Raw genomic sequence first — 17,097 nt, 5'->3', positions numbered from 1 at the left:
ATGTGTATTCCAAATCGCTTAATCAGCCAAAGTACAAATTTCTCGAAAAAATTATTAATAATGTTGAAGAAATTGGTTATTTTCCATTCAATGAACATGAGAAAGTTATTCAACCTGAAGAGGCTAGACCAAATTCACTGATGACTTTCGATGATATATCTACAGAAAAACAAGATAATGTTTGAGCATTTTTTTGTATGGGTAGACATCAAGCAGTTGATAGTTTTTATTTATCTCAGACCTATGCTCACATACCCAAACATTTGATGAGAGATAATGCCAATTTTTTCGTACTTTTTCGTCAAGATGAAAGAAATTTAAAGCATATATACAATGATCATGTAAATACTGACATGGAATTTGTAAAATTCCGCAATATATGCTCGACATGTTGGAATAAAGATAAATATGGATTCCTTGTGATTGACAAAGATAGTGACATTAATAATGGTCGATACAGGAGAGGTTTTGATTGTCATAAAAACATTACAAACGATTCTGCTGAAAACGCAGTTTCTCCCTCTGCTACCACCACTGGTACATCTACTATCCAAAAAAAAAAAATATTAGATGATTTAGAGTAATATTATACGATATATAGTAAAAATTCCAAAATAAAAGACAGTAGGATTGTGTACTGTGAACTGTCAACAGCATCATTATCTATCATGAAGCATACAAGCTTACATGCTGAAAAATCATTATTGCATGAAATTGAAAAAGCAAGTGACTCTATAGGACGTAAACATAAATTAATTAAATATGGTCGAGTTGAAAATGAAAGAATAACAAGTGAGGTGTTAGGACCCATCACTGAACCTTTAAAAAAAATGCTAGCAGATGTATCAAAACAAAAACCAGCACCAAGTTCCAGTGGAAATCAAGCAATAAAAAAAAATTATGCTCAAAGAAAAGATGAAGAATACACGGCAGAAGAAGAATACGAGACGGAAGGAGAAGAAGAAAAATCAATACTGACAAATAATGATGAAAAAATTGATATTGATCCGTTAACTTTCCATAAGAATAATATTACTGATGCTGATGATGATGACACAGACGAAGATATAACAGAGGAAAAAAAAAATTTGGATGATGAAGAAGCACCTTGAAAGGCAAAAATCAATAAATTCTCATGACAAGGCTCAAAATACAATGTACACCATTCAAAAATTAAAAAACAATAAATTATTGTTTGGTAATTCAATGATTGAAATAAAAAATCATCATATTTATGTGAAAGATAAAATTTATCCGGCTACTCAAGGTCTCTTGGAGTTATTATTTCAACAATCACCTAATGTATCTATTATTCGGAAAGTTGATCGAGAAATTTTTATTGAAATTATAAAATTAACAAATGCACATCGTAAAAATTTCAAACCTGATGGTGCATTTTTGATAAACAGGACACAAAAATATAAAAATTATGTATCACTGTTTGTCAAGTCTTTGAGAAAACAAAAAGTAGAGAGCAAAAAAGGTTCAGCACTTGTATTACCAAAATACAAAAAACTACAAAAAAATAAGAAAATAAATAATACATATTATATATATTGGGATGATCCCAATGAGCTTGTCAATCGTCTTCAATTACTTGTAGCTTCAGAAAAAGCTGGCAATAATAGTCACGCTAATGAAATTCTTTCAATTATCGAAGAATTAAGAGAAGCTGGTATTATTTGTTAATATATATGTTCATTCAGTCTTTCATGTACAGTCATTAAAAGGACATTGGAGTGGAATAATGTCTAGTGTTGATATATTTGGACGTCAATTATTAAATAAACAAAAATATTCTATCGGAGGAAAAAGTGATGGCGATACAATAAGAGGGCCACCTGGAGAAGGTTTCAAATTTACAGAAGACGGAAATTATGACATTGCAGAAAAAAAATTATGTCACATTGCCGATGCTCAAGACATGAATGATGCTGTCTCAAAAAAAGTAGCACTGATTCTGATTAAAAATGAAACTAATAATCTTAGAATAATGCAAGAAGATATTCAAAAATATAACACTGAAGTCATTAGTAAACTGACAATTAAAGTGGACACATTGAAAATAAGTGTTGAAAAATCACATCATACATTAGATGAGCTGAGTACAGAAGTTGCAAGTATATCTCACTATTTGACAAAAAATTTGGGAGTACGTTTAGAAAATCAAAAATAAAAATGAATAAAACAAAAAAAAAAAATAATAATAAAGAAGACAATAACTATTTGAGAAGCGTTGTGGCACATGAGCTACACAAGCCTGCTCGCAGATATTATCAACGTAGACATGTTGACATTAGAGCTCTTGATGAAACAGGGCAATGTGATCTTGTCGACATGAGTGCATATGCTTCCGTAAATGAAAATTACAAGTTTATACTTACAATAATTGATAATTTTCCCAAATATGCATTTGCTACACCACTCAAGACAAAAAGTGCAAAAGATGTTACTGCGGCGATGAAATCTGTTTTCCTGGAAGGTCGATATCCAAAAAAACATTTACATGTCAATCAAGGCAAAGAATTTTACAACAGTGAATTTAAGAATCTCATGAAAAAATATAATATAAATATGTACTCAACATATAGTACTTTAAAAGCAAGTATAGTCAAAAGGTTTAATAGAACCCTGAAAAATCAAATGTGGGAAAGATTTACATTCTAAGGCAGTTATAAATGGTTGACTTTACTTCCTGAATTGATTAGAAATTATAATAATACAAAGCACAGAACTATAAAAATGAAACCAAAAAATGTAACTAAAAACAATGAAGAGGATATATTGAGGGAAGTATATCATAATCAAAATCCAATGTTTTGTGTCACATCGAAGTTGAAAAGAAAATTTAAAATTGGTGATAAAGTGCGAAAAAGTAAAAATTTTCGAAAAAGGCTACACTCCCAAGTGGACAACTGAAGTTTTTACAATCACAATAGTATTGAATACAATACCGATAACTTACAAGCTTGCTGACTATCAAGATAACAATGTTGAAGGATGTTTTTATCAAGAAGAACTGAGTCCAGTACGCTATCCAGATATATCTTGTTGAAAAAATTTTAAACAAACGTAAAAATGAAGTACTTGTAAGATGGTTAGGTTTCAATTCTGAACATGATACATGGGAAAATGAATCAGAATTATGAATAATTATATTTACAATGTATATAGGTATAAGAATTTTTTAATAAAAAATTATAACGAAATAAATTTTTTCAAATGTAATTTATTTATTGAATATTGTGTGTATCGGCTTAGGCCAATTTTCTAATAATACAACTTGATTATTTTCTCCAATACATTGTAATATTAAAACTCTTCTTTTAATACCATCCTCTAATTCAAGGAATTTTTTTTTATTATAGAAATAATATTCAGCATTATTTTTTGGTAAGAAAACAGTATATTTATTATTTATTTCGACTGATAGTCTTGCACTTGACTTTTTTCCACAGTAACTTTGAATTTTTGTCACAGCATAGTAAACATCTTTTGTCAAATCTTTCAATAATTTACAATTTTTTGAAAGTCGCTTAGCCTTGGTGTTTATCAGTTTTATATTATAATCATTTTTTTTGTCTAGATAATAATAATTACATTTGAAGAAGAGCTCACAAACTTTTTCTAATTTTTTTCGTTTTATGAAAAAATGAACTCACATTTGTTGTATTTTCCTCCCAAAAAAATTTTCCTCCAAGCATCCATCGATCGCTGCTTTCTCGATTGTTGTAAAATAATCATTATTTTTCATAAACTTGGCGATTCTGCTGGGTAGAAAGACATTAAATTCATCATTTAATGTAGCCATCACTCCATTGTATTCATTATGAATCTTCTGTAGAGCTGTTACTTTGTACTCTCTATTAACCTCCAACTCAGACATTTTTTTGACATCCAATTTGCTCTCCATTTCAGCAACATTATTTAATTGTCGTTCCATTTCTATCGAATGCTGTTTTTCTACAAACATTTTAATTTCAAGCAAATAAATATGTATAAAATATAATACTAATTATCAATGTATATATGTATATTATTAAATTGCTTTCTTACCTTTCCTTACAGTCTTGATATTCGAATGATAAAATTTCAAAAAAACTTCTCGTTTATATAGGGATAAATACAATAGAATGGTAGAAGGAGTACCTATTCAAATGACACGTATTTAGAGTCAGCAAATTCTCACGTGCAATTAATATTTATTTTTTATCATTAAAAATTAAATACTACGACAGCATTTTATTAGTTTATATTCGAAAATTCCACGTATCAAGAGTCAGCTAATTTTTTTGCAAAGTTGTATTTATATATACATAGATCGATTTGAAAAAAATAACACGTATGGAGTGTCAGCAGTTTTTTTTTTTTTTTTTTTTTTGCAAAATTGTATTTTAAAAATATTTATGTATGGGACATGAAACGTGAGAAGTCCTACAAATAACCTTCGATAGCTCAGTTGCTAGAGCACTGGACTGTAATTGCATATTGTTATAAACAATTTAAAAAGTTATCCATTGGTCGTTGGTTCAAACCATCGTTGGCTCGAAGGAATGTTTTTTTGTTATTTAATGAGACAGGACATGAGACATGGGACTTGAGACTTGAGCTATGCCCCAGGACATGGGACACGATAAAACGCATGTTAAAATAACAAAATTTAATTTTTCCGGTCAAGTCTGTATTACCGACACATGACAATTGGGTATTTACACCATCAATGATGGGACATAAGATCTAAGACATGGGACATAGGACATGAGAAATCGCACGTTAAAATAAGAAAATTTTTCCAAATCTGTATTACCGACACATGACAATTGGGAATTCAAACTATCAAATGACAAATTTCTTTACCATCTCTGCATTATCAACACATATCAATTCAAATGACAGAATTTAATGTTTTTTTTTTTTACACTACATGGATTATGAGCCATAAGACATGGGAACATACGACAGGGGAACATACGACATGGGACATGAGAAATTGCACTTTAAAATGACAAAATATAATTTTCCCGGTCAAATCTGTATTACCGACCCAGGGTCATTGAGAATGATAAATTTCTTTACCATCTCTGCATTACCGACACATGACAATTGGGAAATCTCACGTTAAAGTGGCACATAAAATTTTTTTACCATCTCTGTTTTACTGACCGAGTTGCAGTCCCCTGTCCCCTCGCCGATCTACCTTTTTTCGACCTCCCTCTGTCATAGAACTCTGGTAGGTACACTACTCCTGCCCCAAGTACTGAATCAGTCACTTCAGACAGTGAAGAAGAAGCTCAAACCTCTGTTATTAATAAGAATCTTACTGTACTTGAAACTCCTAAAAGAAATTCTCATATAAATTGTTCAGAAACATGAAGTCTTTTTAACTTATTCTTGACAAACTGTGGTAACGGTGACGTCACTATTGAATTCAACTTGATTCATCTAGAAAACCAGGCAGTCAATTTAAGGGCTCAACTTGAGTTGGCGGAAATTTAAAAAGCCAAGAATCATAATCTATTATTAGGAAGGGCCGAATCACACCGTTTAGCTTCAATTGAAGCAGAGAAAGAACGGAAAGCTACGGAATCCGCCAAACTTCAGCTACCAGTTACAGAGCTCGCTGACGCGAATAGTCTTGAAGCATTTGCAAAAAGACATAACACTGAAGTTGCTCAGGAACTAAAAGCAACCACTTCAAATCTTTGGGGTTATCGTCCCAGCTGGACAACTAATAAAACTTTAAGTATTCATAGCTCCATTCCTATTAAAACGTGGGTGAATATTAAAACAGAGAGTCACTCACCTGAATCATCTTTTATTTCCACGCCCATAACTATTCGTTCGCAAAACGATAAACTCTGTTGTCAAGAATTCAAGAACTATGGAATTTTCAAACCCTCCCCAAGTTTCAATGATACTAATACTAGTATTAATCACTCTGCCAGTCAGTATAAGTCATTTGAAAGCCAATCTGATAATCAAGAACAATAAAAGTGGAAGCACAACAAATAGCTGACGCACAGAAATTGTTGAAAAGCTGTGATATAAATAATAAAAACAAAATAACCGACACAATGCCTGAATATGATGAATATGAGACATTCAGTTGGTCAAAAAATGCAAAAATTAATGCATAGAACCACCTCTTTAAATAAAGTCTGTGAAAACACCCAAGTGTATAATGGCAAACCGCAGGAATTAACCAGATTCCGCATAGAATGCGAGGAAGCACGTGATTATGTAGGAAAAGAATTTAAAGGGTATTTGATCGCCTGCACAAAACTTAGTCGTGAGGTGCGAAATGACATGATTGTTGTTGGTTTAGTCGATAATAGAGCCTTTAAAGGTCATAGAAAATTTAATCAATTTAATTTTCAACATTTTAATTTAAATTTTTTAACCTTAAATGTCGATGGTAACCAAGTTGGTGGTAAAGCATTATCTCCCAGTTTTAATAATAATATTCATGATTCTAAAGCCTATCAGACATTATTTTCTGGAACTGGTATACATTTCGCTGATCATGGAATAAAAATTTCTCGTTTTAGTTTCACCAAGGGCTATACTTTATTCGCATTTGGCTCAACACCTGACCTCTCTGCTAATAATAGCATGTACTTGAATTTGATAAAAAATAGAAGTCTCAGAATTGAGGTACGATTCGGTGTCGCACTTGCTCAAATAATAAATTGTATAGTATATGCCGAGTTTGATAATATTATAGAAATTGATAGTACAAGTCAGGTACTATTAGATTATAGTAATTAAGAAGGGGTAAACGTATATATAGAGCTACTTTAGTTTATGTTATTCAGTCATAAATATGTCGGAAGTTTTAGTCATTGATATTCAGTGTTCAGTTGGATCTCGAAATGAATACTACCCGAAAGAAATTTCTGTCTTGACATTACACGATAAATTTATTAGTCATTGGATAATTGGTAATTTTCCTAGAGGAGTAAGTCGACAACTTATACCTAAGGAAGGTGATCCACTTTGTATACAGGATGAAGCGTAAATGGCGAACACTAGGTATACTACGAGATTGTACGTGAAATTTTAAATAGTAAATGTTTTTACAGTTTGGGTCTACGACGCTTTGTGACTGAGTTATTAGCGTTTTAAGTTGACTAATCAGAATCGAGCGTCGTGAATTATTATCATTATGGCGTCTGAACCCACGTGTGTATTTACGCGCCATGGATTAAATTGTTTTTTAAATTAATCCCAAATTTGACCGCGAGATGTAGCTAAATCATTAATACTTTAGTATTACAATCGAGGTAAGTTTAATTATAATATCAATAATAATATTAATAAAAATAATAATAATAATGATAATATTATTTACACAGAGAAAAATAAATAAAATTATTAATTTAAACAATTTTAAAATTTAAAATTAAAATGTGATCGATAAATAAATCACATAATGTGACCTAAAAAAAAATTTGAATGTTATTTTTTGATTTTTATTTATTTTAGTTTTAAAAATGAAATCAAAAACAAATCACATAATGTGATCAAATAAAAAAATTTAAGAGTGATTTTAAATTAAAATTAATCTAAATATGTAATCAATAAAAGTGTGATCAAATAATAAATCACATAATGTGACCTAAAAAAAACTTTGAATGTGATTTTGAATTAAAATTAAAAATGTAATTAATAAAAATGTGATCAATAAAAAAATCACATAATGTAATCACAAAAAATAACATTCAAATTTTTTTTTAGGTCACATTATGTGATTTAATTATCGATCACATTTAAATTTTAAAAATGAAATCAAAAACAAATCACATATAAAATTAATCTAAATATGTAATCAATAAAAGTGTGATCAAATAATAAATCACATAATGTGACCTAAAAAAAACTTTGAATGTGATTTTGAATTAAAATTAAATATGTAATCAATAAATAAATCACATAATGCAATCACAAAAAAAATGTTCCATCTACTTCAAGAGAAGATACATTTTATGCTGAATTTTATATTGATCTTGAAATGGAAGAATATTCTAATCCTCTAATTGAAGAACATTGTGTTAAAATATCTACTACACCTCTAGCGGAAAAAGATCTGGTCTCATATGAGGAGATTATGTAATTTGTCATCATTGTGGAAATGGAATAAAAGATTGGAAAAATAATAAAGATCCATGGGAAGAACATGCTGGATATTTTCCGGAATGTTATTTTCTCCGACTAATAAAAAAAAAATGATTTTGTCCAACGACATTCACTGCAATACAATTTTGAAAAAAGTAAAGAAGAAAAAAAAATTAAGAAAACAAAAGACAAAATAAAAAAAAGATGAATGAGAACCCTTTGTCTCTCAATCTTACTTACAGAATTGTATCAAGGCTCCCTCTGGATTGACGTCGAATCAAGCGTTTTTCGCGTAACGTTTCGACGTCGATCCGAGCTCGATTTCCGACGTCCGCTGGATGTTGACCGTCGGAAATCGACTTAGATTTCTACCTGAGTATAAGCTAATTATAAATTAATTTAAATACGAATAATGTGAGTACGTAACAGCTATAAATTTATTATATAGGTATATATATATTTTAATTGAAATATTTTTTCAATTAAATTCAATACAATTTTATATGTTTTTTTTAGTGTTTAAATTATTATTAATAATTAATTATTTATTAAATACAATTAAATAAATACAATATGATAACTGCATGAACCCTTGACTCAATAGACACTATACCAACCGATAATTTATAAACAATTATAGCCACATAAACCCTTGACTCAATAAACACTATAGCAACCGATAGTTTATAAACAATAATAACTGCATAAACCCTTGACTCAAAAGACACTATACCAACCGATAGTTTATAAACAATTATAGCGACATAAACCCTTGACTCAATAGACACTATACCAACCGATAGTTCATAAACAATAATAACTGCATAAACCCTTGACTCAATAAACACTATAGCAACCGATAGTTTATAAACAATAATAACTGCATAAACCCTTGACTCAATAGACACTATAACAATCGATAGTTTATAAACAATTATAGCGACATAAACCCTTGACTCAATAAACACTATAGCAACCGATAGTTTATGAACAATAATAACTGCATAAACCCTTGACTCAATAGACACTATACCAATTGATAATTTATAAACAATTATAGCCACATAAATCCTTGACTTAATAGACACATAAACGCTTGACTCAAAAGACACTGTGCTAACCGCTACTTTATAAACGATAATCATTACATAAAGCCTAAATGAAAAAGACACTATACTGCAAATTTGTCACGAAAGATACTCTTATCTCTATTTATGAGCTTGAAAATTTTTTTTTGTAGCTAACTTCGTTTCTGAAAGGGTTAAAAGGTTATTATTTAACACAAAACTATTGTTCTTAAAAATTTTATTTCTTTTTTATTTCTTTCTTTCTTTATTTTTTTTTTTAAATAATTAATAGAATTAAAATAATAATATTTATAAATATGATTTTTTCGTTAAAATTAAGCAACACGTAATAAAGAACTGTCATTTCTTCTCTATCAACTCAAGTACTTTTATGCAGATATGTCATCTTGCGATGCAGTCCAGTTTTTTCTTTTCCTTTTTTTTTCGCAAAAAATATGACTGCTTTCATTATTGCGTCGCTTCAATTTATCATTATTAGTGATCTTTTGATCAGAATCGGGGTTTTCTTCAATTATATTATTTTCAGCTTCGCAGAGACTTTCTTCTGAGTCAGAATCAATTTCTCCGATTCTTTCGAAAGCTGATTCTATAAGTAATACATAATTTTTTTTTTATGACAATTTATTTTAGTTGTGTATGTATATAAAAAAAAACATAATTTTTAAGTTTCGACTATTAATAATTACCTTTAAGTTGCTTATCATTTTTCCATTCTGCAATTTTCATCAAAAACTCGATGCGTCCCATGCCTTTTTCGAGTTCTCTTTCACACCCTCGAATGAATTGCTTCTTCTGTGAAACAGAACTACTTTGTTGAGGTTTTTTTGTTCCTTCAAAACTCTTACGACATTTCCTTGATAAACAGTAAGGTTTTCTGGAATAATAAAAAACAATATACGGAAAATTCGGTCGATAAGTTGCTTTTGTATCGGTGTCTTTTAATATGGTTCAAATTTTTCGTTGTAGGGTTTATATAACTTACCAATAAAAACCCATGGATACAGATGGCGCCCAAAATATAAGGTCATATCTTTGTTTCTACTTTCGCTAAAATTATTAGTTGTATAATTTTGACCATATATTGACCATGAACTTGGTGGCCAAATGGAATTGTTTATTCAGTTTTCGTCAACATATTTAAAATACTTTTCTACTCTTTTTAGCGAAATTGGATCTTCAAGATGTTTTTTCAGAAAACCTAACAACGAACTATCAATTTTCTCGGCAGGTAAATAAGGTATCAGTTGTACTAAACGTAGAACTTCACTTAATTCTTTTTTACGGTTATTTATTTCTTCTGTTTCTTCGCTGGAGTTTTTCTTAAAATCAATTAATGCTCTTTTTTTTTTGCTTGTTTAACCTCTGCCTATGAAGAAAATAACCACAATTATCATAAGTAAGAATGCCATAATCTTTCTACTTAAAAAACAATATACCAGCTGACAATCGATAAACAAAAATAACTATATAAAACCTTGATTCAAAAGACACTATAACAACCGACAATTTATAAACAATAATAGCTACATAAACCCTTGACTCTATAGATACATAAGCCCTCGACTCTGAAGACACTATACCAACCGACAATTAATAAACAATGATAGGCACATAAACCCTTGACTCTACAGATGCATTATACTCTGACTCTAAGAATACTATAACAATCGGTAGTACATAAACAATAATAAATACATAAACCATTGACTCTAAAGACACTATATCAACCGACAATTTATAAACAATTATAGTCATATAAATCCTTGACTCAAAAGATACTGTTCTAACTGATAATTTACCACTTAAACCACTTAAAGAAAGTTCACACTTGTCAAACCCTGCAAGTGATCATAATTACTTCGGTTAGAAAGACTCTTTAACTCTTAAGAAATTACAGATATACTTTTTCAACTTATTATTTGGAATGAAATTTTAGTTCAACTATGTTATTTAAGTATAATATATCAAACTTACTTGGTCAAAATGGAATAAGCAAGCTATGATTTCCACAAACAGAAAGTGTTCTTTGATTGTTGTGTGAACTGCCGCTTCAAAGTCAATATGTGCTTTTACTTTTAAATTTTTCAGCTCAGGAGCTAGATGATCGAATATATATTGAAATACTTTCAAGTAAGATTCTTTTGTTTTTCGTTCCATTAGCACATAAGCAATGGGCCATGCCTGTAATATCAGAATTTACAAAAACAGCAGTAAAAGTAAAAGCCCTTAATAAACTCTCGTAACTCGTCATAATCAATTAATAAAAGTAATGGCACAAATCCTTGATTCAAAAGTCACTTGACTATTCTATAAAGTAGGTGCGATAGAAATAATATAAACTCTATGATAGATAATAATCAATAGTAATTACATGACTCAAGTATAATTTCTCATTCAATTTGTGATCAATGGAAAAACGAAAATAAAAGAAACTGAACTATTTATGAATGGAAAATAAATTTTAATAACTAAAACCTATCAAAACTGCAATGTAATGTGAAATATCAAATTGAATAACAATAATCAATGTGTTTTTTTGATAAATTTACCTTATTGAATGCTTCTACTTGTACGAAGTAAGTTTGACAAATTTCTACCTCATTCATGCTGATACTGAATGTTCCATCAGTGTAGATATTAGCTGAGAACTCTTGATCTTTAAGAATAGATTTAACAAAATTTCGATCTCCAATAATTACGACAGTGCTTACTGGTGTATTTAATTGTTCTGGTTGAATATTGGTTTTCGATTTTGGCTATTTTTGTTCATTAACAGTAAACGTTTGAGCCGTCAACTTAGAGCCAATCTTACCATCATCATAAAACAACATAGCTTCACCTTTACCTTGAAGAGAAGCTTCCAATTCTGCTAGTGATGTTGGCCGTGGCGGATAAGTTTTAGATTTTATCCGTTTTACTCGTTTTTTAACATCGAGATAGTTCAATCCTCCAATAGCAGTGTTTCTTGAAAGGAGAATCAATAATGAATTAATAAAATGGATATTGGACATTAATATAATGTATTGATGACAAAAACACAAAATCAACTAGTTTATAGTATAGGTTTAGGACTATAGTCAATAAATAAATGAATAAATGAATATATAATTATCGTTCGGGGTTTTCTGAAAAAAGTGTTTTTTAATATAATGCACAAATTAGTCATACGATCAAATGAGCAAATAATTATCGTCAAGGGTTTTTTGAGAAAAGGGTCTTTATTTGTTAAATCAATTATTATATCGAACATCGTTGAATTATCAAATGCTAATAGATTATATTCAACTTTTAATCTATGCATGCTTAAGAATGGGAGGGTAATGTCTAATCAAAAGTGGAATTTGGCTCTGTTAAATTAATCAATTTTAATTAACCATACACTAGTTCTCCTAACCAGTGAATAATAATAATAAGAATAATATTACACTTACGAGTATTCATTCCGTAATCGGTTAAACAATAATGCTGGCTTCTCAGTTGTTTTCTTTGTTTTCAAAGCTGTCATGAACTTGTCAATCAGTTCAGAACGATTTTCAAGAGTTGGATCAGGCACACAAACAGCAGCGTTATGATCTGTACTTGAACCTTGTTTTTCAAGAACTTGATCTCCATTAAAAGTAACGACCGTTACAATTTTTTTGAGAACACGTGTATCTCCTACGAAAATAAAAGAGTAAAATTAAGTCTATAAAGAAGATTCATCTTTTTAAATAAAGCCTTTTAGTGATCAATAAATTATCTACGTACAATTACATAAACTCTTGACCCCAAAAACCCCTGTCTTATCAATCTAACGAGTTACAGGATCTTTTACATCAAGGACTTTGTGAATAATATTGTTGATAAACCCTAAACATCATAAATAATAAACGAAAATAACTTCATAAGACTTTGACTCCAAAAACGCTAAACCTTCTAACGAATTTTGAGTTTTGAATCAAAGTAGTGGAAACCCTTGTCCTCGAAAACGCTTTAACAAGAAGACACTTTAAAACAAAAAAAAAAAAATTCACCGATCAATTGGCTTTTTGAATAGAACTTGCTTTATTCTTTTGTATGATTTCAAAAAATTGTACTTATAATAATTATTATGAGAATAATGAATTTTTGGCTAAATAAAAACGAATACAAAATATGAAATTCGAAAAATCGATTCTAAAATTTTCAATAAACGTTACAAGTTGACATTTGAGTTTACAATAAAAAATTATTTATGTTTATCAGTGCACACAACATATTACTAATTGATTTTATTCTTATTGAATAATAATTAAAATTACTTACTCAGTTCCATCACTGTTTTTCATCAAATATCTGTATCTATAACCAGATAAAATCAAAGGCTTGTACTTCACATATTTTTTTTTTTCACTGTCCATTTCACTAGTTTTATTATTACACAAGGATTTTTCAGGAAACCCTGTCTTGAATAACCCTCGGTATTTTATTTTTGTCAGATATTACTTGTTATTCTTTTATATAAAATATTATTTATTATTTTTTTTATTGATTCAAATAAATTATCCGATTTAAAAAATGTAAAGTGGTGTTTAAAAGACACTGTATTAAGTTTAATACACAAGGGTTTTTCGGAAATTTATCGAAATTTCGGTTTTTATCGATTGGAACAAACTGATATTGTTGATTCACGTGTACAAAATACATCATTATCATCATCATCATCATCATCATTATTTGAAGATAAACATTTTTCTTTATTATACGATATATTAGTCAATAATGGTGATTATAAATAAGCTGAAACATTTATGACAAATTTAATAAATAATGGTTTATTGGATGAATATAGTAATAATCAACCATACAAAGCAATATGGAATAAACTTAATTGTGATAAGCCAAAACGTAGCGGTCATCAAATGGTGTTGGATTTAAATAATGAAATATTATATTTATTTGGTGGATGGGATGGTCGTCAAGATTTGGCTGATTTATGGTCATTTGATATTAAATTAAATAAATGTAATAGTACTGAGCTGGTTGGTAGACCCAATGCAAGAAATTGTCATAAAATGGCATTGATCAAGATAGAAAACAATTAATTACAATTGGTAAATATCTTGATACACAATATCGTACTGTTGATAATTTAAAAGGTGATTTTTATGTTTATATTGAAAGAAACCAATAGACATTAATATCCAATGATACATACTCTGTTGGTGGTCCACCTTTGATATTTGATCATCAATTGAGTATTGATCATGATAAAAGAATGATTTATGGATTTGGCGGTAGAATTTTACTCTCATCATCATCTTTGCCATTATCTACACCTACAAATACCAATACATTATCATCATCATCAACAACAACAACAACAACCACTCTTTTCTGGCTTATATTCATATCATATACCAACAAGTACCTGGAAATTATTAGCTTCAGATACAACAAATACAAATTCATCATTATTAATTATTAATTTAATTTTTTCAAAAAATGAATTGACGCATAGAAGGACGTCGGAGTTAACTTGATTAAACTTAGAAAAAATAAGAAGCCCTGTGGTCTAGTGGTCAAGGCTTTTGCCCGGAAAGCAAAAGGCCCGGGTTCGATTCCCGGCGGGGGAACTTCGTTATTTTTTCTAAGTTTCTGGTTTTTTTTTCAAAAAATGAATTGACGCATAGAAGGACGTCGGAGTTAACTTGATGAAACTTAGAAAAAATAAGAAGCCCTGTGGTCTAGTGGTCAAGGCGTTTGCCCGGAAAGCAAAAGGCCCGGGTTTGATTCCCGGCGGGGGAACTTCATTATTTTTTCTAAGTTTCTGCTTTTTTTCAATTCATTATTAATTATTAATGATGAATTTGTATTTGTTGTATCTGAAGCTAATAATTTCCAGGTACTTGTTGGTATATGATATGAATATAAGCCAGAAAAGAGTGGTTGTTGTTGTTGTTGTTGATGATGATGATAATGTATTGGTATTTGTAGGTGTAGATAATGGCAAAGATGATGATGAGAGTAAAATTCTACCGCCAAATCCATAAATCATTCTTTTATTACGATCAATACTCAATTGATGATCAAATATCAAATGATTCATTAAATATAAATTGTTCATTATGTGCAGGTGTTAGACATTCAATATTATTTGATCAAATTGAGAGAAAATTATATATATAACCTGGTCAAAGATGCAAAGAATATTTAAATGATTATTTTACATATAATGTTGATACAAATGACATATTTCTTTTTAATGAATAATAATGGAAGCATTAACCTAAATAAAAACGAAAGATTTAGTAAAGATGAATTTACTAAAAATATTAGCCTAGGTGCTGGTTACACACAAAGAGTAACAATTGGTGAAATATATTTGCACATCAATTAGTATATGATAAATATAAAAAAATTCATTATTTATTTGGTGGTCATCCTGGTTTATCATTACAAAAATTACGTTTAGATTATTTTTGGACATTCAAATTATGCCGTCCAACTCATGATGAATTATTAAAAAATTTCAAATGGATCATTAGAAAATATAAATTTAAAGAAACCTCCATTAGTCTTCACTTAATTTTTTCTAAAAATATTCTTTTCTAGAGCTTATCAATCAAAGTTGTGAAATCAAGAAAAATATATACATTAGACTGCAGCAGAATTCAAATACTTTTTGCTATGCTACTCATTACCTTGCTTATCAAATATAATAAAAGAAGAGTATTGTAACAAAATCAGCTTTTAATAAGTTTGTAGTCGATTTTCAACAATTGTAATGCAAAATTTGCATGTAATACAATGTTTATCTTCTGCTACTTCTACCAACCAACGTGGAACGTTTCGGGGCACTATAGGCATGGTCTAATTTTATTTTCCCTTTCAAACCTTCAATGGTTTATTGAAAACCTTTTTTCACGGTTTACAATGTATTCCTAATCAAATAGTCAAACATTGTTTTAGAATCAATTATCTTAAACAAATGCCAAATGATTTTGCTAGAACTGATTGCAATAAAAAAGAAGAGGAATCATTTCTGTCGTTACTTAGAAGAAGCAATTATATTTACGAAAATAATATAATGAAAGGAGCATACAGCCACGAAATTTTGTCTCAGAAAGAAAATTTGATTTTCTCGAATTATTTTAGTTTTGCGATTCAGAACGGAATGTTAATTAGGTCATACAAACAGTGAACTTTCAATGATATTTTAATTCATAGAATTATTGTTATCGTACTGTTGATAATTTAAAAGGTGATTTTTATTATCATAAAGGCGATAATTATTATCATAAAATGCTTTTTTAATTTGAACTAGTGCCGCTGGCGGCCACAAGGGCCGCCATCGTCGCAATGTTATCCTCATGCTTATTTTTATTTTTAATCTTAAAACTGATAATCAGTAGTAAAAAATGAATTTGTTTCTCTATTTAATTATATATATATATATGTGGCATTCTTAGCCAAGTCACGGGGTTTGCGGCCTGACCCTCTGCGATTTTGCTTATTTTTTGATATGTTGTAGATTTTGGCCTTAAAAAAAACCCGTATTTTTTTTTTTTTTTTTTCTTCGATTTTTGGGGGCGCCACCATCAAATTTCATGATATCTCAAAAAGCCCCTTTTTTTTTTTGCTGAATTTTTTATCACAGATTCGAGGACGCAAAACAAGTATTTTAAGCCTTTCAATAGAGTGGGCACTCAATGGGAAGTATTTTTTTTCGATTTTTGAAATTTCGATTTTTGAAAAAGAAAAAGAATTTTTTCTCAATTTTATTTTTTTTATTTTTTTTTAGATGTAAAAAATAAAAAAAAAAGGAAATTTACTCTTATGAAATTTCCAATTTCTTCTTGGATTTTATTATTTGTTATGTGGTTTTTCTCAAAAACTAAAAAGAAATTGGAAATTTCATAAGAGTAAATTTCTT

At 29.4% G+C, this 17,097-nt stretch overlaps 1 pseudogene; it reads left to right on the top strand.

The window, feature by feature from the left end:
- Window positions 1–11,760: 11,760 nt before the first annotated feature.
- LOC122853847 lies at window positions 11,761–15,214 on the top strand (annotated as a pseudogene).
- Window positions 15,215–17,097: the final 1,883 nt, after the last annotated feature.

This window comes from Aphidius gifuensis, linkage group LG4 (genome assembly GCF_014905175.1).
Source record: "Aphidius gifuensis isolate YNYX2018 linkage group LG4, ASM1490517v1, whole genome shotgun sequence".
Classification (NCBI taxonomy): Eukaryota; Metazoa; Arthropoda; class Insecta; order Hymenoptera; family Braconidae; genus Aphidius; species Aphidius gifuensis.
Note: the sequence above shows the minus strand (reverse complement) of the source record. Positions and strands in the feature narration are given on the sequence as shown.